This window comes from Catharus ustulatus, chromosome 2 (genome assembly GCF_009819885.2).
Source record: "Catharus ustulatus isolate bCatUst1 chromosome 2, bCatUst1.pri.v2, whole genome shotgun sequence".
NCBI lineage: Eukaryota > Metazoa > Chordata > Aves > Passeriformes > Turdidae > Catharus > Catharus ustulatus.
The window spans coordinates 83,229,401-83,254,687 of NC_046222.1; the positions used below are offsets into that span (position 1 = coordinate 83,229,401).

Consider the following 25,287-nt stretch of genomic DNA (forward strand, 5'->3'; position numbering starts at 1 on the left):
AATGGATTAATAAAATAGAGCTTTTGATTTAAAGGATAATTAGACAGTTCTCATTACATCAATCATTTGAAGATGTATTATTTGGAGCCATTGCTTGAATTATATGCAGGATTTGAGGCTGATAACTGAATGTTCATAGATGTAAAAAATACTGGGTTTGTCTGCAGAAAACTTGCTTGGAATACATCTCTCACTCAAATAGTTACATGAAGTATTAATTTTGGTCATTTAGGAATTTATTGGAGGACAAATCTTGCTCCTGTGTCTTCCCAGTAGGTTGGAAATCCCCAAGATAAGGCGCAGAAGTTTAGTATATGCATCCTCAACTACATTCCTTGAAACACAAGAGGGTTTTCCTGTGGCCACAGGACTTTGTGGCTGAGGTTAGTAAGTTTTATGAAAAGGTGATTTATCAAATGGTTTCCTCCTGTTGTGGGTTTGAATAGGAACTACTCCAAATCTGAGGCCAGAACAATGGGTATGGAGGAAATTAGTCATGGAAGGATCTGAGGAGGAAGGAGCATGTTTTTATCAGCGATGGAAGAATTTCCCAGTGTATGGGGGTCTCACTAGAGATGATTTATGCATCAGTGGGTAGTGCTGGATTACACATTTGCATTGTTTCTAATTGAGTATTAAAAACCTAAAGGTACAACACTCACTCTCTTCTTAATTTGGCACATTTAGGAAGTATTCTTCCTAACCACATGGATTTGATATAAGTTTTTATGAAGGCTTAAGTGTTTGGTGTTTGTTTCAGCCAAAGTCAAAGGAGGCTCAGGAGGCTTCCGTCAGGTAGGTCCCTGGCCATGGTATGTATTGTACAAACTAGGGGGACAGGAAGTCAGTTAGAAGAGAGAGATTTATCTTGAATTTATGATATATGTTTCTGACTTAAACAGTGCTTGTACTTTTACACTGCAATTCCTTGTGATTCATAAAACATTTTCTGGATAGGGTTCAGCAGCTGATGATAAAAGGTTTCTCTTTTGTATATAACCCTTTTACATTCTTCTGGAAGATCTGTTCTGATAGGAATATTTCTGAGGAAATGGCTGCATTTTTAGAAGGGTACAGGTATCTAAATATAAGGCATCTAAAATGGTACTAGACAATTTTATATCTGGGACATCTGTGTGGGGCTGGTGAATATAAAACACACCAGTAACCCAGTCCTTCCAGCAACGGCCACTGAAGACCAACAGAAATTCCCTTGGGCACCTAGAAGAAATTAGCTATCTGGGTTTGGATGATTAAAATTTCAGATTTAATGTTTTAATACTTCTGTGATTTGGTATTTCAGATGAGCAAACTGAAAACGGCTTTTTATTCAGCTGTCATGAAGAAAAACAGAATCACTTTCCTGAAAAAAACTTTTGCATAAGTCAGTGTTCTAAGAGTAAGGCAATGTAGGTGGTTTGCCATCTATTTTACTGAGATTATTATTTTGCCAGTTTATAGTATCTGCCTTATAGAGTCAGCAAGATATTGGTTATTTTACCAACCTTCCCTCTCCCCAAAAATGTCCCCCACCAGAACAAAAATTGAGAGGAGAATCCCAGTTCAACTCTTCTTAGGTTAATTTGGTGTCAATCAGTTGTTCAGAGGAGGAAAGCGTGAGTGAGTGCAAAGATTGCTGTTCAGTCAGGGGGAAAAAAAACCCTGGAACATGTTCAGCATAGCTTAGAGAACAAGCTTATGTAGCTTATATAGCAACATAGCTGGAACATGCTTATGGCAAGCTGAGGATTTACACCAAAGCTGTAACTGTACATTGTCAAAATACAGGTGTCCTTTAGCTCTATGCTAATGTCTTTAGTTATTTGAACTGAATTTGAAAATATAGAGTGCTATCCAGTGTAGGTAAACTGGAATATCTAAATATTTATGTTCGTAATAAGGCTTCTTCTGTAGTAAGATTTCATCTCCTATATGTTTAATGAGGGACATGATAGAAGAAGCCTAAGGGTGGCCATCTCAGGTAACCAATACAGAAACGCAATTGCTTTTAGGATATGATGGAATCTCTTAAAATAGCTACTTTGGGATAGGATGAATCACAGCCCACAAATGCCTATTTCTCTTCAGTGACTATAAAGAGAGAGGGGGAGTAGAGTGACTCAGTGAAATGTGGTTGTTTATATTTGGTCAAATGTATTTCAAGCTAAGTGCATAAGGCTACAATCCTGAGGCAGCTCAGCTCTCCATGGCACCTGGTGTATGTGTCTCAAACATTCAACTACAAAAGCCTGGTTGGAGTGAACTGCAGTTCTCCTCTGGCTGATGCCTTCATCACCCTTCCCAACTGGAACCACCCTCTAAAGGAATGGTGCACATGTACTTAGTTTTCATCCCGATGGGGAATTGGTGTCATCCTAAAACAAAGTCAGGATGCAGACTGGATGTGTGCCTGAACCCATGTGTTTGGAGCTCACAATTTAGGCATGGCTTAAACTCCTTGTGCAAGCAGTGGAAGGAGAGAGAGCATTTGGAAAGTCTCCAGGAGCCACCTTAATTTTGGTAAGATTGATTCCTAACATGTAACTTGAATATGTGCTTGCTTCTGTGGAGTGTTTCATTTTATGTTTCTCTCAGCATACATATGATGAAAATAGAATAGTCTGTTTTCCTTTCTGTGCACAGGCAATCTCCAGTTTTCCTAGGTTAAGGAGATGTTGCGATATCTGGGAGGTAGGAAGTTAAAACAGTTGAAAAGAAAGGCTTAAAGTTCTTGTGATAAGCCTATTTTTAAGATAAAGATTAGACGTCTCCTTTCAGAACCTGTTCTCAGTTAGTAACTTGGAATTTTGATATTACTCTTTAAATTTTTAACTTAATAATGATTTCCACCATCCTTCAGCCCCAATATAGAGATTGAGGTATTTTGCAAAAGCTGGCATCAGTGGTATTATGCATGAGTGCCTAGTTTTAAAATCTTGGCAGCTGCTTTGACTTTACTTTATGCTGTCATTCAGACCATAGCTACCAAAGCTGAATTTTGCTCGTAGTAACAGTTGTGGGAAGTTACTAAGGGAAGAGTCTATTACTGACACAGGAAATAGTTTTGCAGTTCTTTATGTCATTGCCAAACTTATCGAAACGTCATTGTTGCCATAGGTCATCGAGGCACAGTTCAAAACCATCAATATCACATAAATTGCTTGGTGACTTTGGTGCTGGTGTTACATATATTCCACCCTGCTTACAAAACTCCCTTTAAATTGACAAGTTTTGTTGTTTCTGGAATTTGACCTAATTGCTGTTATTCAAGAGTAAGGAAGGAAAAATAACTGTGTGGGTTCTGCATTCTTCAGTTCTCCTCCTCTCTATTACTTCTAAAATAGTCCACTTTCCTCCAAAAGTTGTATCTAGACCATTCAGAAAATTGTGTGTAATAGTCACTCATAGGAGCGTTTTTCCCTTGGTTCATTAATTACAGGACCATATCAGGCAGAGCAGATGGCATTTTCTGAGTTGGGAATTTACCTTTGTTATTCTTTGTTGAGTTTGACATCTGAATTTCTCAGCTTCTCTAAGATGATGTTGTTTCGCAATTAAATATATAATATGGTTGTATAGATCAGACTGAAAATTGAAATTCTGGCCTTTTTCTTTGTAACTGATATGAAAAATGAATGGGTGCATGGGCACATCTCCATTTGAGAACTACTCAGTCCTCAATGTACAGAACAATTATTTTTAATTTTTTTTTTTGCAGTCCATGAAGTTATGCCTTATCATGGTACTAATCAGTGCTGGTTTTGAGAAAGGGCATGTGTTTTCTCTGGAACTTTTTGATGGGCCTTAGTTAAAGGGTTCACAAATGGGGTGTGATGTATTTTCAGTGCACCCAATTGAGTTGAGGTTCTTCTGATCCTTTGTGATGGGAGAATCTATGATATAATAACCCACACAGGGATCTGGGTGGATGTGAGGCTGTGTGTTTGTGGTTTGGGAGTCCTAGGAATGCTGTCTGGAAGTGGCCCAGCCCCATTTGACTGCAGTTAAAGCTGTGCAGAGGCTGCAGACCGGTGTGTGTGCTGGGAAGCAGTGGCACTTGGAATTGGGCTGTGCAGGCGGTGCTGAGCCCACACCTTTTCGGGGGCTGTGTTAGTGACTCGCCTTGGGTTTGTAGCAGCGAAGGGTTGAGGGAACTTGCAAGTTTCCTGCCTCTTTTGGAGCGGACTAATGGGCCCCAGAAGCTCTCTGTGAGTGTTGTGGTATGAATGTGCCTGTGGTCTGGGGAGAGGGCGGCTGGCTCCTGCTGACTGCTGCTGCCTGTGCTGCTTGCTTTCCCTTCTCTGGCAGGGACACCGTCTTCTTCTGTGTTGTGACCTGCTCGACTAGACCAGCCAGGCTCTGGCTCTTGCACCTATTCCTGCCTTCCCCTGCCATCACGCTGTCCCCCTTGTGCCCAGCCGAGCTCGGGCCCACCTGGCCCTTGTGCAGCGCTCTGAGGGCCTGTCCCGCGCACGTCCGTGGGGCACCGGCCGCAGGGTCATGAGAGCAACAGGCGAGCTTGTCTTCCTGCTGTCAGCTCCAATGTCTGCTCTCTGGCAGATGGGAGCAGCAGTTACAGGGGAAATCCTGCTAATCTCCTGTAACTTGAGCCCATTACATGCTCAGTCGCACTGTGGGGCTGGTGCCTTTCCAGCCACATATGGACGGATGGCTGAAGGAGTCCGACGCTTGCTGCAGAACATTTTCCGAGATTTGCGCTGTAGGGATCAGCAACAAAAATTAAAAAGATGCTGTGAGTCAGCTGAATATTGGCAGGTTTTAAAGCTTTGTCAAATAGGAAAATATTTTCATATGCATAGCAAAACATATAAAAAACCCTTGATATATTAAAAAAACACCCCTCAAAAACAACATCCAAAAAGCAAGGGGTCAGCACTTTGCCAAATTTCAAGGCTGCCCCAACATGGCTAGAGGAGCCAGTGTTCCCCAATGACTTATAAGGATGGCAGAGCAACATGTTTTTGTCTAGGCTATCTCAGAAATAGGCAAACTGTGTTTTGGCAGAAAAGTCAGTAAATCCTGCAGCAGATGTCCAGCATGGAAAATTTTTAACAAGGGCAGCTCAAGTTTGGCAGAGTCAAAAGAATGTGGAAAATCCTGATGAGATGCAGCAAGCCATCTTAATAATGGGTGGAGTTGCCACCCTTGTCCCCAGGGTCTCTTGAACCCACCAGAATCAACTATTTGGAGGGGGGCTGGCTTTTTGGTTTTGGTGGGAGTTTTTTTGGGGTTTTTTTGTTTGTTTTTTTTTTTTTGATGTAGGGCAGAATAGAGAAGAATGGAGGAACAGAAAGTAAGGGCTGGCTGGCAGGAGCCTTCTTGGCAGGAACACGTTTCAGCCATGCCTGGAAAGGGAGAGTTTTCACAAATTGTGTGGGAGATGGTAGAGCCCAAAAGAGAGTTGCTGCTTGCTGGATAGAGGAATAATGGATTTTTGGGAAGCTGTGTTTATAATATGCAAAATAGTCCACAGGAAACAATGGGGCCTTGGGACAGAGCTGACAGTGAATGAGAGCTTTGTTTTCCTCTTGTCTATTCATATTTCTGAACTTTTAGTGGCATTTTAAACACATTTTACACATTTTTTGTGTAATGGCTTGAATTTCCTAAACTGCTGCCTGAGATACTTCTGCACTGCAAACTTTATCCCTTTTTGGATAAAGATTGACTTTCAGCTTAAGCTTCTTTTTGTATTTTTCTTAATTGCAACTGCTGTTTAATAATCCTTGGCTGCTTTGTTCTCATGTTTTAAAACTTTAGAAAAATATATAGGAAAACGGTTGACAGCAGACCTTGTGTACCAAGTGTGTTGATCTGCCCACAGCTTGACTTGAAAATGGCAACTGCTATCCTAGTCCTTATGCTACAACCTTGACACAAATGAACAACAGTTGCAAGCTAATTGCATGGATTTCAGTTTAGATGCTGCTGATGGGATTTGTCTGCCATGGATATGAATTGAAACACCATCATATAGATTGTGTTTTCATTGAGAAGCATCCCATACCTGCAGTCCCTAACAACCAGTCTGAAATAATCGAATAGATGTTATGGTTGTTTTGCTGTTAAATGCAGACAGTGCACATAAGATTATGCAGTATTCAAATCAGAATATTACTAGCTGAATCAGAGTGTGTTTTGGCTGCATGTTAAAATAAAAAAAGAGAGATGGTTTGATTTATTATGGTGCATGTCTCACCTTTACAAACAAAACAGCACCACTGCAGTTTTGCAGTTTCAGAAATGTTGTTTGTGCATGCATTTACGATCAGCAAAAGCTTTGAAAATCCTTATGCAAGAAATGGTGAGGCTGCTGTAGCAGTGGAAGGAAAGGGAGTTGTTTGCTTTTGCTGCATATGTTATTTCATGGAGCTTTGCCTCAGCAGTAAAACTCCTTCCCTGTGCAAGGGAAATTCCTGGTTCATTGGTATGGATGCATTGTTTTTACACATTAGAAGTGCTGTGTTGCTGTGTCAATCATCCCGTTAGGATCAGTTTAAGAGCAGTAGGGCTGACGAAGCTGGGTGTGATTGGCTGCCATATGCTGGGAGGGCTCTGTGAGAAGGAAGGGCTGCAGTCTTTCAGCAACAGAGTTTAGGCTGTGTCTTTGCTTCATCATCTGAGGAAAAATCCCCAGATAAGTCACAAGGCTTCCTGAGGAAAAAAAAAAAAAAAACCAAAACATTGCAGGCTGCTCATCGTTTCATGTGAGAATTAGTTGCCATGATGCGATGGGAAAGATATGGCTGTTTGTTTATATCAGATGTTCCTGTTCACGTTGGGAATGTGTCGAATAGACAGGGCTAAACAAGGTAGGAGGATCGTTGTCTTTTATCGAATGTTTCAAGAGTTTGCTGCAGTATACTGCATACTGTATATGTTGCTTGGGGGGAGTAAGGGGAAACACTGTTTCTCCCGTGAATGGATTCTGTTCGGGTGAAATAGGTGGATTTTATGGTAACTTGTTTTCAGAGGGTATTAATTTCCAGTGTAAATAGCTCTCTTTAGAAATAGAACATGAGTATATGCATATTAAAACAAGTAAAAAAAGAAATAGGTCAGTGTGTTTCAGAAGTGCTGCTACCCTAATTGGATTTTTAGCTGGGTTGCTGTCTGGAAGGGCAGCCTAGCTTTAAGAAGGAGAAGGAGTCAACCTGGAAATCTGAAGTTTATAGCAGCTATGTTTGAAGATTTAGGTGAATTAGACTGGCTGATCTAAATAATTCCCTATCAGAAGCTTTAACTAAAGCCAAGACTGCTTGCCTGTTTTAGATTTGTATGGGTATACAACGAGATTACAGTATTTTACCCTGTTATAAAAGTATGTGTGTTTTTGACTGTGCTGTGATTCCTTGTGCTCTTCGGGGAAAGCTGGGGGAATTTTTCATATTATAGTTTAGCTTATTGTAGAAAACTGCCCTTTCCAGGTCTTTGTCTAGGCAGCAAAACAGAACCTGTACATGAAAACAAGGAAAACAAGGTTAATAATATGTGCTGCAATTATCTGATCTTTATACATTTTTAATGAGAGAACACACAGCTAGCAGAATAATTTAATGAGCAGGCTGGCTTTTAGAGCAATGATTTCACTGTGCTAAGGCACATCAACTTTCTTCCAGAGGAGGAGTCTCAGGAAGGAATGGAGAAGATTTATGTTAAATGCTCTAGAGAGAAGGAAGAGATATTTAGGCAGAAGTCTGTAAAATTCTGGGAGAATATTGTAGTTTTTAGTTGTTATTATTATTTATTAGATAGGAAACAAACTTTACCATTGTGTTTCAGGAATGCTCTGAGAACATTTCCCATCCTGTGATATGCTGAAGCCTCTTCAACTTTCTCAGACTGCCATATGTATTGATGGTGCTCAGTGCCTTTCAGGATGTCACCCAGTTAGTGATCTGAATTAATACACTAACTTCAGTTGTGTTACAGCAGCATCATTTATATGTACACTACGTAATATAGTTGGGTTTTAAAATTTTTTTACTCCTAAGATTACATGTTGGTGAGACAACAAGATAATGTTGTCTTCTTATTTATCCTGTAATATCCATGTACATTGCATATATATATACTTACATTGAGCCAAGATGTTGATAGAAAAAATAAATGCATATACTGAAGAAGACTAAAGATCAGTTTCTTAAAGAGAAATCAGATAGAAGAACCTTTTGCTGCCTAAAAAAAAAACTTCCAGTGATGTAATTTTTGGGGGGAAAGTTTCAAGATTTCCTTTATCCTAGGAATGAGTTAGATGAGTTTTAACAGTCTTGTGGCAAGTAGGCCCTTCTAGACCAACTGTCCATAGACCAAGTGCCTGTTGCCCCTCCCATTTTTCAAGGAGAAGTACAGGACATGTACTCAGAACTCCTAATGTCACCTCCCAGCTCCTCACAGCTGACCCTGCTCAAAGAAGGTTGATACCACTTCCCTGCTCCCTGGCCAAGTACTTGCTGGAGACGTGTGGCTGGGTTGTTGACACATACTCAGTTCATGAAGCAGTTATTTTCGAATGCTACGGTCTTCTAAGTAAGAACAACCTTGTGCCTTCTGAGAATTTCAAGATCTGCTAACAAATGAAACACATCAGGATTTACAACATTATTATTATTACAAATCCATAGGGCGTGGATTTATATGTCTGACTCTCTATCACTATTGATGCTTAAATGTGTTATTTGTGTGCAGACTCTATTAAACATGTGAGGCAAAGCCTGATAATTAGAAGCAAGTAAACTGATCTTTTTCAAGCTATAAAACATGAGACAAATATTTAGTTTTTGCAAATAAAACTGTTTTCATGCACAGCTTTCAGAGAAAAACTTTTCAGTTTCCTGTTTTGAGACAATCTCTTACTTTCAGATAATTTCAGTGTCTGCTTTCCATACCTCGTAGATCACAATATCTAGAGTTGTCTTGTTATGCCTGACTACCAGAGTGAAAATTTGCATTCATCACTTATTCAAGTAGTTTGTGTCAAACTACTGATAGACAATCAAATGACAAAAGGATTAAAAAAATTATTTCCTGGTCAAGGTGCACATATACTGCTACTTTATATGGTTAGGTAAATGAACATTCTTCTTAGAGAGTAGAGATGGTACTAAATATTCTGTATTTACATTTATTTCATCTATAAAAGTATTTCAGACCAGATTCTGGTGTCTCCTTTCATTTAGTAATATCTTTTCTGCTTAATTACTCTGTGTATTTCATCAGAGCTATTAGTGTGGTCACCTTCTGATGTGCGGTCTGTCTGTTTTCAAGGAACAATTACTTTGTTTGGAATTACTCTATTTTCCTAAGATAGAATTTTCTAATGAGTTAGAGGTCCTGAAGGATAGTACTTGACATTAGAGGGTTTATAAAGGCAAATCAGCTTCTTAGTTTGTAAGTGTACATTTTACAGAAATGTGAGATAATTATGTTCTACCATTTTTAATTTTTTTTTTTCCTGAGCAAGAAAAATGGCTCTTAATGTTGCATGGGATTTCTGGCACTCGGGTATCACCTCAACTGTAAATGAATCTTCTTCTGTTGCTCAGAAATATGTCAGAAATAATCTGTACTGTGTTTATTTGTAAAAGCTCTGTAAAATGTTCAGTTTTTATAATACCGAGAGATAAGAAAGAGAGTGTTTAATTTAAATTACATATTAACTTTTTTGCATACAGTTTTAACACATTGGTAATAGTTAAATTTCACGTGATAGCTATTAGTGGTATCATGCTTCCTAATGTTACTAGAAATTTCTGACTTTTAGGATTGGTTTTTCTCTTCCAGGGAAGAAACGCTTTTTTAAAAGTCAAATTATTTTTTTCCTTTTTTTACTAATATAGCTCTTGCAAAATTTTAGCAAAAGAGAACTAAATCACTTGTTTTATAATTTTTAGTATGTATTTTCTTTTTAAAACTTTGATTGTGAATCTGATTTTAATATGTTTAATATAATGTGTTATGGTTAACTAATGTGCACCAGTGCTATGTAACTGGTCTGTAAACAGGCTGAAATTATACCCTGAGGAAAATAAAACTCATTTCAAGAGAGTGTCAGTGCTGAAAACTAGTTCAAATAATAGCACTATGAACTATTTGACTAATTAAACTAATCTCCTTATACATTATTAGCAAATGCAGTGACAGTTGTTGGTTATTGATAGACAGAGGCTTCTTTTTGAAAATTCTTCTTTTAAAACCAAACTTCGTGGCTCTATTTCAAGTAGAGAGTGCATGAGGAGAAAGAAGTTATGCAGCCCCTTTCTATAATCTGCCAACTTCTTAATCACCACAATTTTTTATTATTCTTTTGCAACTGGGCCGTTAAAACACCGAGCTCTCTCTCCGATAATGCTGGCGATGTCAAGTTCTTAGCTCAGTATTTCAGGCATGCTAAAAAAGGAAAAGTCTGGGGCTGTGAAGATTGAAGAGCATACCTAACAGGGGATTATATGCAAAATCCTTATAACTAACACAAATAAATACTAATTATGTAGGGGACTCTTTGTGCTACTGATGATTACCAAAGCTGTTGAGAACTGCCAGTGTGCAGTTTGCCGCTTCTGAAGAAGACTTGTAGGATTCTTGGAGTCGTAAGTCTGGCAAAAGATCTGGTGGGCTTGTGATACCTGAAACTTTGCCAGTTAGAAGAGCTCAGCTGTAAACAAATTGATAAGCACAGAGGTTCATGCTCTCTCTATGATTAATTTTATTTTTTCCTTTTTTTTCCTCCCTCCTTTTTCATACCTATATATATGTCCACAAATACACACACACATAATATACACACACTCATAAAAATAAAATTTTTCATCTTTGATTTTTGTGCTACAAAAAAACAATAGCTAATAAAGACAGTGTGAGGGATTAAGTGATACAGTCGTTGCATAAAGAAGAAGGATCAAGAAGTAGGAACAGATGGTTCATATCAGAGTCTATTAATTTTTTCTCTTTTAGATCAGTGTGTTTTTTACATCCGTTTCTGAGTGGATGATAAACATTTTGGGAAGTGTTTTGGGAAGATCTGGGCACCATACACTGCTGAACTCATAAATAGAGACAAGGTCAGTCTGGAGGTTCATGAGCTGTAAAATCTCTCCTGCAGGGAATACAGCACCTCTGACAGTAAGCAGAATTAGAGAGTACAGGTAAGGAAAAATGCAGGAATGTTCTCCTGTGGTAGTTTTATGGAAGATGAGAAGAAAGCTAGGATTTGGTTAGACTTTTTTTTTTTCTTTTTTTTTTCTTTTTTTTTTTTTTTTGTGTGTGAGAATTCTGAAGGCAACTTTTCAGTATGGTTTTTATGAGGCCTGGCAAATAATTTTTTGGTTTTTTAACCCTCTAGTGTTCATTCCTATCCAGACTGAATACATTTTAACTTGAGCTTCTGAGGAATTTTATGTTGTTGTTTTGGGTTGTTTTCCCCCTACTGCTCTGTTATATATACTTCAGGTGTGTTGAATGGCTCGGTCCCCCAGCCCCCAGTTTTCTGAATCTGTCATGATTTGTGTACTTTATAGGTGTCATGGGCAATGTTTTGAACTTAGTCTAACACTAACCTACAATTTCCAAGTGGCAAGTTTTCCATTATTTTCCATTGTTCAGAAGGATGATGTTTCAATGCTGGGTTTCAGCATGTCAGACTTGTGCATTCACAGTCTCCTTTGGCAGCTCTCTGTGGGAGGTGGGTAAAGCTGGCTGCCTCGTAGGACAGCAAAACCTGTTTTAGTCCATTAAAATTTTTTTTTGATATTTCCTTCTGCTTTTCAGACTATCTGCAGTGCTGTTATCAGCAGCTATGTGCATATTTCAAGCCTAGAGCTGCCTTGGTTTGTCAGCAGACCCCTCTGGCTGTGCCCCTGGCAGGACAGGCAGGCTCACTGCTGGCAGGAGTGTACCTCTGCGCCCAGTTAATGAATCAGGACTTCAGCACTGCCTCGCTCTTATTTACTTAAAAGGCTGTGATAACACATATGGGATTTCTCTGATGGTTGTGTTAACCTGTAGCATAGCATCCCCTGCTACAGCCTCTCTCTGCCGTGAGGAGACCAATGCCAGCTTTCCCACCTTCATCTCCTTACCCTGTAGCCAAAAAGTGGTGTGGCCTGGGGACCTCCTCCAGCTGGCATGAGGCTTTTGCAGAGGAGGACGCCGGTGCGTGGGCTGCTGGTGCTGGGGATTGCAGTGCTGCAGTCCTTATTGGCATGCTGAACATGCTCTGGCAGCACGGCGCGCCGCTGTCCTGGAGTCTAGTGCTTGTCTTTAAAAACTTTTTTGCTTTGTGTGTATTTTTCTTTTTTTAAAATTCCCTTGTGTATTTTAGTTCCCCTCTGCTAATGCTGGAAAACACTTTGAGGATGGATTACTTTATTGCCATAATTTTAAGGCAGTTGGGGTGGTGGCTAAAACAACGCCAAGATTTTCTGTCACATTGAAGATGGCATGAAAGGCTTTGAAAGTGGCCCCACTGATGTGTTTATAAAGCCAGTGCACTTTCCACTTTCCCCCCCACTCCTTTTTTTTAAAGACCTCATTTAATGTTCAGGACTGTGCAGAGGCTGCTTTCAAAGGCTTTAGTATCCACAGTAGCAGTTCTTTGAAGTGGAAACGCCAGCGGGGAACAAGCCTTCAGCTTAATCCCTGGTGTAAAAGGTCCTAAGTGGTAAGAAGCCACAACATCCCTCTCGGTGGGAGGAGCTGGAGAGTGATACCTGCGACTGAATCTGTATTCTGGACCTGGACCTCATCTGTGGAGCCAGAACTGGTTGGACACTTCTCTAGGGCAGGAGGGATGCAGTCCTTCTCATCCCTCTGGTTTTTCACTGTTTCTGTCCCAGCTTCTTTCCCCAGTTTCTTGAGGAGGCGAGAGAGTAAGGTCCAAGAGCAAACGTGTTTGTGTTTGGGTTTGTTTGCTCTCTCGAGTTGGTAAATCCTTCCTCTGGAGTGCAGAGCCAGTGGCACAATCCATCTACTGGTCCTTGTGGGCATGTGTCTGTCCAGTTGGGTTGGTGGCTTCATGGTGACCTCAGGTGCTTGTCTCCCCTTTGGCACAAGGAGGGTGAAGGAGGTAGTGCTTTTTGGTCACCAATGACTCATTGAAATGCTCAAAGCCAGGTGGGATGAGTCTGTCATCTCTGAAATAGATTTGTTTGAAATAGGAGATGAAAGTGTTGAGTTTCTTGCAGTGGGGCTTGAGGATCAGTGTGTTCCTATGGATTTGGAGCCTGTCTTGGTTGCAGAGCTTGTAAGGAGCTGCCCTCCAAAAATGATGAAGGCAGAAGACATCAGTGTCTTGACTGGTGTGTGGCTCGAACTACCTGGGCTGAGAAGCTTTTTGAGGGGGGCTTTGCTTCTTGGACATAGTAGCCATTGTAGATTCTGATGACTAATCTGATTTTTAATTGAAAAGTTATTTTTTAACTTGTTGGTATTTTTGACCTTCAACACATCACCTACTGTTTAATTTCACCCTTGTGCTGTTTGCTGTGTGCAAAACCAGCTGTCTTTTCCATGGCTTCCCCACTGGTAAATGACTGAACACTCCCTGCGTCCTAGTCAAAATCTGGCGGTCCTCATCATCAGTCTGTGTGAATTTTGTATTCTTTCTGTTGTCAGAAACCTCGCTGTTGCCTCTTTGTACATGTAAGCCTTTCCTCAGTGCTGATGGTGCTGTTACTGTTCTCTCACTCTTTTATCATTTCAGAGTTACATGCTCCATGACTATGCACACTAGTGTAATTCTTTTTTGTTTTCCTTTGATAGTGCCAAATGTTCTGCTTGTTTTATACTCTATCAGCTGCTGAATATTTTGCTGGAGTCTTCATCGAATTGCTCTAATGTCCACATGATCTTCCCTCTGTAGCAGTGCCTTGTTGGAACCTAGTGCTGTGTATTTGCTATTCATTATTTGTCAGTTTTTTCCCTCATCTGCATTATTGTGCCTATCTTTATGCTAAAACTGTTGTCATTTTATCACCCAGTAAATTCATTATCATGAGATGCTCTTGTAACTCTTCACAGTTGGCTTCAGGTATGACTTCGCAAAAATTTTATGTTAATTGCAAACTGTCTTACTGGTTATGGCTATTGTTGCAAAGCAGAGAAGGAAACTCTCTTGGAAAACCTAATTATGAAAATTACCGTATATAATTAGAAGTAAAATAATATTTAATCTTATGAGTTTGTTGTGAACTTCTGCTCTGACTTTAGTCTTCATACTGTCTGCAAATGCTTAGTACTTTTAGATGTTCTTTTAAATTGAATTTAACATCCGTAAGGCCTAAGTCACCACAATTACTGGGTTCCATAAAAATCATCAGGTTACAAAGATGAGATTATTAATTTGCTTTCGTTTTGCTCAGTTTTGAGTTTTTAGGACTTGTATTTCCTAGCTCTTCCCTACCATTGTCAGAATTGCAGTCCTTAATGAAAACTGGCAGTTGCTTGTAAACATACTTGTAGGTGATAAGGTTTTATGAAATGCACTTGATGTTTTCAGATTTCCGGTGAAATGGGCAAGAGATAGCTGTGCTGCAGTAGGGTTGTCTTCTTGAACTTGATGATTCTTGTAATAGGAATCAGTATAAAGTGGCGATGGTTTAGGGGGTTTTGTTGGTTTTTTTGTTGAAGATAAATTAAATTAGAACAGACTTAGTGGCAATATTCTGCTTTGGTGAGAATAACCACCTGTATCTCACCCATCTGTGAAGTGCTTCACTGGAAGGTAAAAATGATTTTCCTGAAACAGAACTTTAAAATTTGTGGACAAGTTTCTATTTTTCTGATTTTTTTTTTTTTTTAATTTGTGTGGCTATTTTGACTCCAGTTTTGCAGTTAGGAAATCTAGGGTACATCATGCAGGATTATTGGATTATTCATTAATTGTTTTCCTGATGGACTTTGTTCATCTGGTAAAAAATTATGGGATCTTAAATTGTGGGTTTCTATTCAACATTACAGAACCATGATAATTAAGTTGACCACTCCCTCAATGTATAAATTGAGTAAACTTTTTTTGGTGAGAAAGCATAGAGTTAGAATACCACTGCATCTTTGTTGTCGCTCCCTTTTCTATGTTTTCAGAGTATAATTTTTTTGGGAGGTTGGGGATTTTTGGTGGGTCTGTGGGGGGATTTGTTTTGGTTTGGGTTTTTTGGGGAGTTTCTTTGTTCTTGTTTTGGTTTTGTGGGGTTTTTTGTTGTTGGGATCTTTTGTATTTTCGGGGGGGGGTTTGTTGTTTTGTAGCAGACAGTCCTGTTCAGTTGCTATAAATGGCTTCTATTCTTTCAGGTGGTGGGCAGAAGGATAAATGTGGTGAAGAACCATTTAAGTAGGTTTTCAGGATTTCTAGAACCTATGCATTGTTATAAAGTGGTTATCTCTGTGAAAACCAAATATTGGTAGTGCAAACTTTGCAGCCAGTAAACTAGAGGGCATAACTTTGACCGACAGGGAGGTTGTTTTGTTTTGTTTTTTTTTTTTTTATTTTGTTTTGTTTTGTTTGGGTTTTATTTTCTGGTCTAGTTTGATTCTATGTCTCATCTGTTTTATTCTGAAAATGTTGTATGAAATGGAAGGAGTTCCTACCAGGTGTCAGGGACCAGAGCATGTACAGGCTGAAGGTTAGAAGTTATAAAATCTCTTATTTACAAGCTAAGCAAATATTGCACTAAAATGAGGTACATTCAAAACACACATTTAAGTCATTTTTGAAGACTTGGGTTTTGGAATAGAAGTATGTGTAAGCATAACAGCAACAGTCCACTTTTTATGTTTATATAGTTTTTTTATCTCTGAGTGGTATTGATGATGTCACTCATTTGACCAAATCAAATTTATTTTTTCTTTTTTGCTGTTTATTCACTTTGTAACACAGAAATTTTGGTATCATCTTTCAAAACTGGTGTTGTATATCGAGTTGATATTTGTGCATGGTTTAAAGGAGCTCTTAAATTATGGTTTAACACAGAAGTTATGTAAGGCAATACATACTGTAAAGTGCAAAACTAAGTGTGTCTTTAAATATCCTTTTGCCACCAAGCCTGAGCTACAACAAATGAATTAAGCTTCTGAAGAGGACAAAAATGTCGAGACTTACTTTGACCAGTCCAAAATTTCCACTGCAATGTGAGCAGAAAACTGTCACTTGCCAAAAGCCAGTTGCTTGTGCTCAGTTATCAGATGCATCTCTGTTGCTTTGGAAGTGCTGGCGAATGCCAGGCTGTGCTTACCTGTTCTGCCATCCCCAGCAGGATGGAGAAATCCCTGCAGTTAAGGTAAGCAGAGATAGTAGAAAAAGGTCTGGAAGAGGGCTCTGTTGAACCATTTATAGGAAATGTGTTCAGTTTTCACTGCAAAACATTGCAATTGTGTCAAAGCGGGAAAGCACTCGATTTTTCAGCGTTTTTAAGATATTTTTTTTTCCTACTCCTCTCTTCACAATAAATAGCTGAGTTAAAATAGAGGCTGTAATTTGAATATTGAGAAAATTTTTGATTAGGGGTGGAGACATGCCTGGCTCTGAGACATAGATTAACACTGCCTAACCTGTCAGCATGGCTGCCTAAATCTATTCCCTTTTCAATTTCTAAGCTAGGAGAAACTAGAACAAAGACTTTATATATTGAAGTTGCTTTTCAAAGATACTGGCTGTGTTTTTTGTTGTGTTTTAGGATTTTTTTCCCTGACAGAAACCTGAATGTAGTGTATGTCCTCTTACAGACGAATGAACTATACACATGTTAGAAAAATGAGTATGAGCTCATCCAGTGTCCTTACTTTAGGCCAGTAAACTTTCTGAGCTTATTTCTGTGTAGCCTTTCTGTGTTTAAGTACTTTATCTACTATTAGTTGTAAATTAAAAAAAAAAAAAAAAGTCATTCTCTAAAATGAAACTGAGTTGAAAAGTAACTTTCTTCGAGTGGCAACGGGTGGTGAGCTTTTTGGACTGAGGGAGACATGTTACACTAATCAAAACAACAGATCGATATGACCCATTTTTATTGGGTCAGTGCTTCTTAATTGGTGCTCAAGCAAAAAGGAAGGTCAGTAGCAGTACTGCACACCAAACCCAAAATTCGTCATCGTGGAGCTCAGGAAAAAATAAAGTTTACTTTGTAGGCAATGTCTGCTGATGATTATTGTGCACTCCTTCCAGTTGTAACTCCATTATTTGCCTCAGGATTAAATAGAAGTATTCAAGACTTCCAGGAAAACAGACATTCACCAGTAGTTGCAAGTCATATGAGAAAAGCTCTTATTTTTTTTTCTGCTACCAGTTGCAAAAACTATTTTAGAGGAAAAGCATTTTCTTTCTGAACTAGTGATAGCTATTTGACAACTGAAGAGTGGTTCACTAAATGCAAATTTATTTTATTCCAGAAAGAATGAGCTTGCATTATGTATTGTGAAATACAACACAGGTAGCCTTTGAAGTTTTAAGTGTTGGCTTTGTTTAGGGTTTTTATTGTTTGTTTTTTCATGTGAACAAATGCATAAATTTTGAAAATAAATTTTATACTGTCATCTTCATATGGAACATGATTAAATATTTTCTTTATTCACCTTGGAGGACCAAAGATAATCAGACAGGAAACCATCTCTGTTTAAAGCACAAAAAGGCAACCTACCTTCAGAAGAGACCAGTAGAGACCAACCTGTTAAATATTACCTTTTTTTCTTCAAGGGCATGGTAAACCTCACATTTTTGTCTTTTTCTTAGCTGGAAAAGGTCTTTAAAAAATAGCTTTTAGTGGGAAATTTCAACTGCTGTCTGCATATTAATATAAAAACACTTTAAAAAAAAATCTTTGAAGCTACTTGTTAATTATCTGCTGTTCTATAGGTGACTTTAAAGTTAAGTTGCTGTTCCATCTTTTTAACTGCTGTAAGATATGAAGTATTCTGGCACAGGCACCTAATCAGGCTTTGCAGTATGTCCTGTGAGATATTTAAGCAGTAAAGCACTTGCATATGTTCTGTTTCATGAAGATTTCTTTAGTTTTGGAAGTAAATAAAACTGGTGTTGTGTGTTACATGGACGCTGCTAATGGAGCAAAAGGGGAATTGAATCCTTGTGATAAAATGGACTCTGGTGAAAGCTTGCTTGGGCAACCAAAATAGGTTTGAGATGCTTGTGAAATGCTTTGGCTCAGGTAGAATGCAAGAGTGCCTTGCTTGGGCTCCTTTAGGCAGGCTCTCAGGTATTCCTTCTCCACTGGATTGCTAAGAAAGATCCTTGCTTCTGTGAGTGTTGCCAGGTGATGCAGCTTTGGGTGCAGAGGAAGGGGGTTTGGTGTTTCTTCCTCTTGTGGTAGGTTTTAAAAGTCTTTTTCTCCAGGCTCCGCTTTTGCTGGAGCTTTTAGTTTAACACGTTCCGGAGTACTGTAGAACAAGACAGGCTCTCTCGAAGGCTTTTGTAATCAGTCATCTTACTCCCCAGCTCCAAATGTGGTTTTCAAGTATTTGTGAATCACCAAAGAAGTCCTGAAGTGTTTCCTTCCTTATCCATGCTCCTCTCCTGAGTATGCTTTTGTCTACAATTGTGAGAGCCAGTCAGGCTTCCTCTTGGTATCCTACTTTTCATGCACATGATAAAGGACGTTTCAGGCAGAGCAGCATTTGAACAAGGGGTTGAGGAAATCCATGGAAGAAAAATTCAGTGAGACCTATTAAATACAAAGACATCCGTTACAGGTTGTTGGGAAAAATTCATGGAAATTAACACGCTCTGCCTGCCCTGGTTCTTCTGTACTCTCCTGAAGATGTCTAGTGTGAACCATAATCACAGACTGCAGTTTGGGCAAGATAGACCCTTTGTCTCATCTGCTAAGGTCATCCTTGTGTGTGTTGTTATCTTGTACTCAGGCAAAAGGTGGAGAAAATGGCACAGGAATGCAGGTATTTTATCTCAGAACAATGATGCTGCTTGAATTTAGTGTAAGGAATCTGTTCTGCAAAATGGTTTTAGCACTTGAGAGGCAGTCGAAGTTAATAGCATTAGGTAGTGCTCTTGCTGCCCTTGCCTCGGGAGCTTGGTTTGGATGTGCCATGCAACTTCCCAGAGCCGGGTAATTTGCTGGAGTATATTATTAATAATGCTGTTGGCAGTCTTAAAACATGTACAGCTTGTGAATTCAACATGTCTTTAGTTTACATACAGTCCTTGGTTTGTTCAGACTTATCCTTGTCTTTCAGTGCAAAGGGATGCTGTTTGTCATATAAACAAATACCTCGGCAAGAGTTCTACCTTCTTGTCTTAGCACAAAGCTGGACTGGAGAAAACAGAAAATTGACAACAGCCTGAGCTCTTTTAGATTGTGCTCCTGTGTAACAGCATGGTATCGGTCCTTTGGCAGGTGAGAACAGTAATTTGATCACGCGTTCCCTCCATGCCAGTCTATAAAAATTTCACTGTACATAAGCACACTTTTCTATAAATATTTTACAGTCCTAAAAAAGCATAAATACAATGCTGTCTGCAGCTGAGTGTGAGTGGAAGCTCCTAATGCAGTGGGGTACCCTTTTCTGGGGAATTGGGTTTGATTAATAGCTATTACGTGCTGCACTCTGCCAAAAGCAAAACATTTGTGTCCACAAGAGGCCAAGTGGTAACGTCATTGCTGCCGGGGATGATTAACTCTGCTTGCCGAGGCACAGAAACAGAAATTGCTTTTGCCCTCTTGTCAAGGTGGGAACAGAATTTTGTGTATGAAATTCATGCACCTAGAGGATAAAAGCAGGTTAGTTTGGACTTAGAAAGCATTTAAGTTAAAAACTGTGAGAAGATACAAACCAAGACAGGAGGAGTAGAATAAAAACAAAAGTAGTTTGCTAGAAGAAGAAAACTCTTTCTGTAATTGCACTTTAACTGAAGCATAATAAGCATTAGTTTTTCCAGCATGACTTCGAAGCACTTTGGTATTAGAAAATACTCTTGTGGGCTGTAGTCATCCACTGGCCTAAAGTTCAGCAGAAATATTTCACGGTCCATTAGCAAAGTAGTACAGTGGGTTGCTGAAAAGGTCCCAGGCTGTGTCAGTTGTTTCACAGTCGGTGGTACACCTTCCTCCTCACCTACTTCCCTGGGGACAAAGGACAGGAGTGTTATTATATTGTAAAGTCAGCTTCAAAGGGAAGCGGCAGGTTTTTACGAGAAGCTCATTGCCATACTGTAAATAGTGGGGGACATACTCAAAAGCCTGAACCTGGCACATTAGTGATCGTGACAAGGAAGACATGGCTCATTTAGCAAAACTGATTTGAAGGTCATGCTCAGTTTAAATAAGGCAGACTAATGTTTTCTAGTCTGTCCCTGGACTTCAGTCAGCTTAACTAAAATAGTTAGGATTGTCTCTGTGTAAAGTGTTCATCTGAATTACAGTTCACAAGTGTTCATTGCTGGTTCTATAACAGACAAAGAGATGTGGCAATAGTTGATCTCCAAGTCAAGCAAATAAATAATGGTTTTTTTGTATGTCCTGTCACTTCCGACTTCAGCTAGTTTATGTTGAATTAATACAAGACCCAGGATTACAATTTTAGTGTTTTTGGCTACCAGCCACCTGATTAAACAATTGGGCTGCTTCCCCGATACAACAGTTCTGACTTCTTCCTCATTTGAGCAATACTGGTTTCCTCAATGTCACATGGAGGCTGCTTAACATCTTAAAGTGGAAAAAAACCTGTGAAAATTATTAAAGAAATGTTTGCAAGTTTTGTTTGCCATCAAAGAATGGATGATGTTTCATGGAAACCTGTCTTATTTTCTCTTGTTTCTCGAATTTAGGGATTATTGTTTTTTGTGACTCCGCAATAGTGCAGAGAGCCAAAAGCTTGATTCTGGTTTTAATGCTATCTTTTTACATAACTGTGCAGACACTGCTGAACTCTACTGTGCATTGTCCAGTCTTGCTAGATATCTAGTATAAAAGTACATACAAAAAATATGAATATTAGGAATTGGTTTAAAGAGAAAAGGCACAAAGTTGACATAGTACTCACTGACGAATGATACCTCTGTACTGTTGCATCACTTCTGGTCCTGTTTTCCTTACTTTGTTGGGATGAGAAAAACCTATCCACCACAGGAGAATCTCCTGTATGTTCATTCTTTAAGATGTAGTTTATTCAAACATGATTAACAAGCATGCTGACTGTCACATTATTTGTCTGTAAAATTACTTTTTTTAAAAATTTACAGTAATTTCATGACCATAAGGCGCACTGGACTATAAGGTGCACCCCCCGGGAGTCAGCAAAATTCTCAACTTTATAGATCATATAAGGTGCACCAGACTATAAGGCGCACTTATTTTTGCAGTGAGGCTCCGCCCCCAGCTCCCCCCATGCGGTTGCTGGACAAGGCCTCGCCTCAACCCGGCAGCCATTGGCCCCCGGGCCCGCCTGTACTCAGCAGGGGCGGTGCCGCGGGCCCCCAGGCCCGCCTGTACCCGGTGGGGCCGGGGCATACCCGCCGCTGCTCCGTGCCGCCTCTCCAGGGCCGGGCTGTGGCCGCTGCCCCTCCGTGCCGCCTCCACGGGGCTGAGGCGTGCCTCTGGAGGGGCCGTGCCACCTGCACAAAGCCGGGGGGTGCCTCTGGAGGGGCGGCTCCACCTCCACAGGGCCGGGGCGTGCCTCTGGAGGGGCGGCTCCGCCTCCACGGGGCCGGGGCGTGCCCGCTGCTCCGCCCCGCCTCCGCCTGGCAGCCATGGCCCTGCCGGCTCCCCCTGTGGCTCGCAGCTCTCACTTCTGGGTAGGCAAATTTCTGAACTTTGTCCATCAGATAAGGCACACTGGACTATAAGGCGCACTTCCGGGTTCTGGGGAAAATTTTAGTCAAAAGGGTGCGCCTTATAGTCGTGAGATTACTGTAATTCTAGTTGGCATCTTTTGATCCTCTTTGTATTGGCTAGTGGAGGATCTTGCAGAATGAGGCTTAAATTAGCCTTGCTTTCCAGGGTCAGGGAGCATGTCTTGTGGGATACAGCAGTGTAGCTAAAGGTGCTTGCGAAGAGGAGCCCAACCTCTGCAGGTGGAGTGCCCTGTCCTGCCTGCTCCGCTCCCAGCTCCATCAGGATTGGGATGTGAGCCATGGCCGTGTCTCTGTTCAGCTGGCCGGCATGTGTGAAGCAGGGGCATTGTGCTGCTGTGTTATTCTGCACCTGATGAGGCAGATCAGAATGGAGCCAGCTGTAGCCTTGGGATTAAGCTGCAGTCTTGCTTTCCTCAGCAGGGAGTTTGGGGGAGCTCAAGACAGAACTTCACAGGGGAGTCAAGGAAATGGCAAGTAACTGGAATTTAAAGTAACAGTGGAGTGAGCTTGTGGGGTTGTGGCTGTCCTTTAGTGGGCAACTTCTCTTCTGTTTTTACAGCAAAAACAATGGGGAGAAAAAAAGACATTTAAGAGTGTGACAATGAGGTTTAGTTGAAAAATGGAAGCAAAGTTCCACGTCTTCTGGACTACAGCACTTGCCAGTGTCTCCTAAACATATGTCTGTATCCTGAATGATTTGAAACTGGAGTCCATTATGCAGCTGCAAACAGGAGGTGACTTAGTGGGATTTGAATGCCTTTTCCTGGAATAAGGGTGAGGGTTCAGTAGTTGTCAGTCTTTGAATATCTGCATTTCCATTGTAAATGTTCAGGATACATAACTTGATCTGGTTACAGAACCATTCCTTTGTGTTAAACTTATGCAGGGAATCTTTCCACTGGGTTTTGTCTGTAAACATAGTGAAAGGCAAAGCAAGTTTCCTTTGCAAATAGGTCAACTGCTGAAGAAGCAGCAGCTTTTTGAAGGAACACAGTTCTTGTCAGTAGTCTCAAGATGAATCTGTGGAGTGTGGGGCACATGGGTTAATCTGTATTTTCAGATGTCTCAAGGCATCTGGAAATGGTTGTGTTTCATCCCACATCATCTGACCCAGGTAAAATCACTAATTCAAAACTAGTAAGTCTAGGTTGAAAGAAGTGGCTAAACTATTTATTTTTTAGAGATCAGTTTATTTCCTGAACAAAAAAGAACATAATGAGAATCTGAGTTATAGTAGTATGTGGTCAAGACATTGCTGGTTTCTGAACTTGTGCTGTGGAATGTGGAGCTAAGTGATGATTATGGTTAATCCTGTCTAAGGGTAGACAGCCTGTTTTCTACTGCTTCCAACTTCCAACCAGACCTTAAAGTTTTGACGTGAAGTTCTTTGGGCCTGGTGTCTCCTGTGTGGTCAGAGTTATTGTTTCTTTGTTAAAAAGTTTCTGAAATGTAAGACTAGGAACATGATTTTCTGGGAGAATGCAACGTGAGTTTTTGTTTATATGTAAATGGATAGAAGTTGTAGCAGCAACCTGCTTTTGGCCAAGAGCTCAAAATTATACAGTATTGTTTCCCTGGGGTCAGAGAGTTGACATTGGTCTTCCTGAGAAAGATCTCACATTTGGCTGAGAAAACAGTTTGTCTCTGAAGAGTGTCAGTACATGTATGCTGGGTTTGAAAACTAAGTTCTCAATGCGTTGTATTGGCATTGGAGTATCCAGCAGGTCAGTTTTTGTGGCTGTAGATAGGTCCTGAAGGTGAGTTTTGTGTCATGTGAGTTGATATGTTTAATTGAATTTGGGCAGCACTGTAAGCAGCCTGTCTCCCTGCTAGTGACCTAGAGAAGGCTCACCTTGCTTTCACAGCATAGTGAGTCTCTGGGGTTTGGGGGTGTTTTGGTTTTGTTTCCTTGTTTTTAAAACAGAGCACTGTTTACAAATCATCAAACTTGTGAGGCTAGTTATATTTAGTCCATCTCTTCTATCTGGGAAAGAAGGGTTTGTGTACTTAAAACTGCACAATCCCCTTTAAGTACAACTGAGGGTTTTCTAACTTTTTAATTCTTGAGTTTCTGGTATATTTATAGGGGAAATATATGGATTGTGTTGATAAATTTTGACAGGAGGAGCAATAAATTGACCCCCAGTCTTGACATCTCTTACTGAAGATTTTAATGTGATGAATAATACAGTGTTTGAACCTCAAAAAGTGTAAAACTGTTTTAACACCTTTTGAGTGGACTTAGTGGTTCCTCTAGAGATCTGTGGTGAGACTGTGTAGAAGACTGCTCCTTTACTGGAAGTCATCACTTGCAGAGATGACTTTTGAAGATGAGGTCTTTGCTCATTACTACATGTTATCTGCTGAAGCATGACTGCATCATGTCCAGGAAGTCTCAGCTTCACTTTTAGACAGATACTGCATAATCCATTGCCACATAATCTGGCTGGTAAGTAAAACTACTGTACCAAAGTACCTCATATTTTGTAGATAGCAAGAGCTCCTGTTTTCCAGATGAAAGATCCAACTGGTTTGTAATAGGGCAGGGCTTTGTATTCACTTGCAATTACCAAAGATGAGGTTGTCTGCCCCATATTTCTCTGAGAAGTTTTACTGTGGGCTTCTAGTGTCTGTGTACTTTGTAGTGTTTAATAATTAAAAGGATTTTTTTTTCCTTAACCATAACAAAGGCCTTCTACTCCTATGTCTTGCTAGCTTTCTGCAAAGGGGAAGTGATGCTTATCCTAAAAACCATCCAAAGCTAAATAGCTTTTACAAATACATGTCTGTGAATTTCATTTCACTTAACCTATGGAAAACTGCATTTGTAAGGGTGCATTCTTGATCAATTCCATTGATTCAATTGTGTGAGAGACTGAGAATAAGCCATAATATTTGAAAAAAGACAAAAAGAATTTGTTCTTATGTTGAGTATTCCTTCATCTTCAGTAAGAATATTTTGCAGCTCAATTGTTGGTAAGTTTTGATAGTTTGTTTCACTCCAGTGGGGAGTGTTGTCTTGAGCTGGGATCATTAATGATAATAACAACAAAACAACTAAACAAAACAATCAAGCAAACAAAACCTTCTGCCAGGATAAGGGATACTTGGTGCTGAGAGCTTTATTCTGGTGAGGTACCATTGGTTTTGGCAGGACAGCTAACTTGGCTGATACGTTGGGATACAATTAGAAATAGTGGGAAGAAGAGCTGAGTTGCATTTGCTGGAGCCACTGTTTTTCTCCAAATTAGTGGATTTTGCAACACACAAGGTCAGCGTAAGCTATGATGTTAATAATGATGTGTGGCCTGGCAGGCATTTTATTGATGATTATTTTAGTTGTTGTTATATTTTCTTATGTAAATTACATTCTTTTCCCTTACTTCCCTGTTTACTCAAACAGCTAGATTTTTCCCTGTAACCACAGTCTCTTCTGCTTTCCTTCTAGAATTTCACTC

At 39.9% G+C, this 25,287-nt stretch overlaps 1 protein-coding gene across 11 annotated transcripts in view; it reads left to right on the forward strand.

The window, feature by feature from the left end:
- MBNL2 (muscleblind like splicing regulator 2) overlaps nucleotides 1–25,287 on the forward strand; it is a 106,203-nt gene that overhangs the window by 9,891 nt on the left and 71,025 nt on the right. The window contains exon 1 of one of the 11 annotated variants that reach the window (XM_033051967.2): nucleotides 6,588–6,833. The exons of 9 other annotated variants lie outside the window; for them this stretch is intronic. The gene's annotated coding sequence lies outside the window, so the exon portion shown is untranslated. Of the gene's footprint in view, nucleotides 1–6,587; nucleotides 6,834–19,353; nucleotides 19,374–25,287 lie in introns of those variants that run through there. One more of the 11 variants, XM_033051968.1, reaches the window with a different exon arrangement.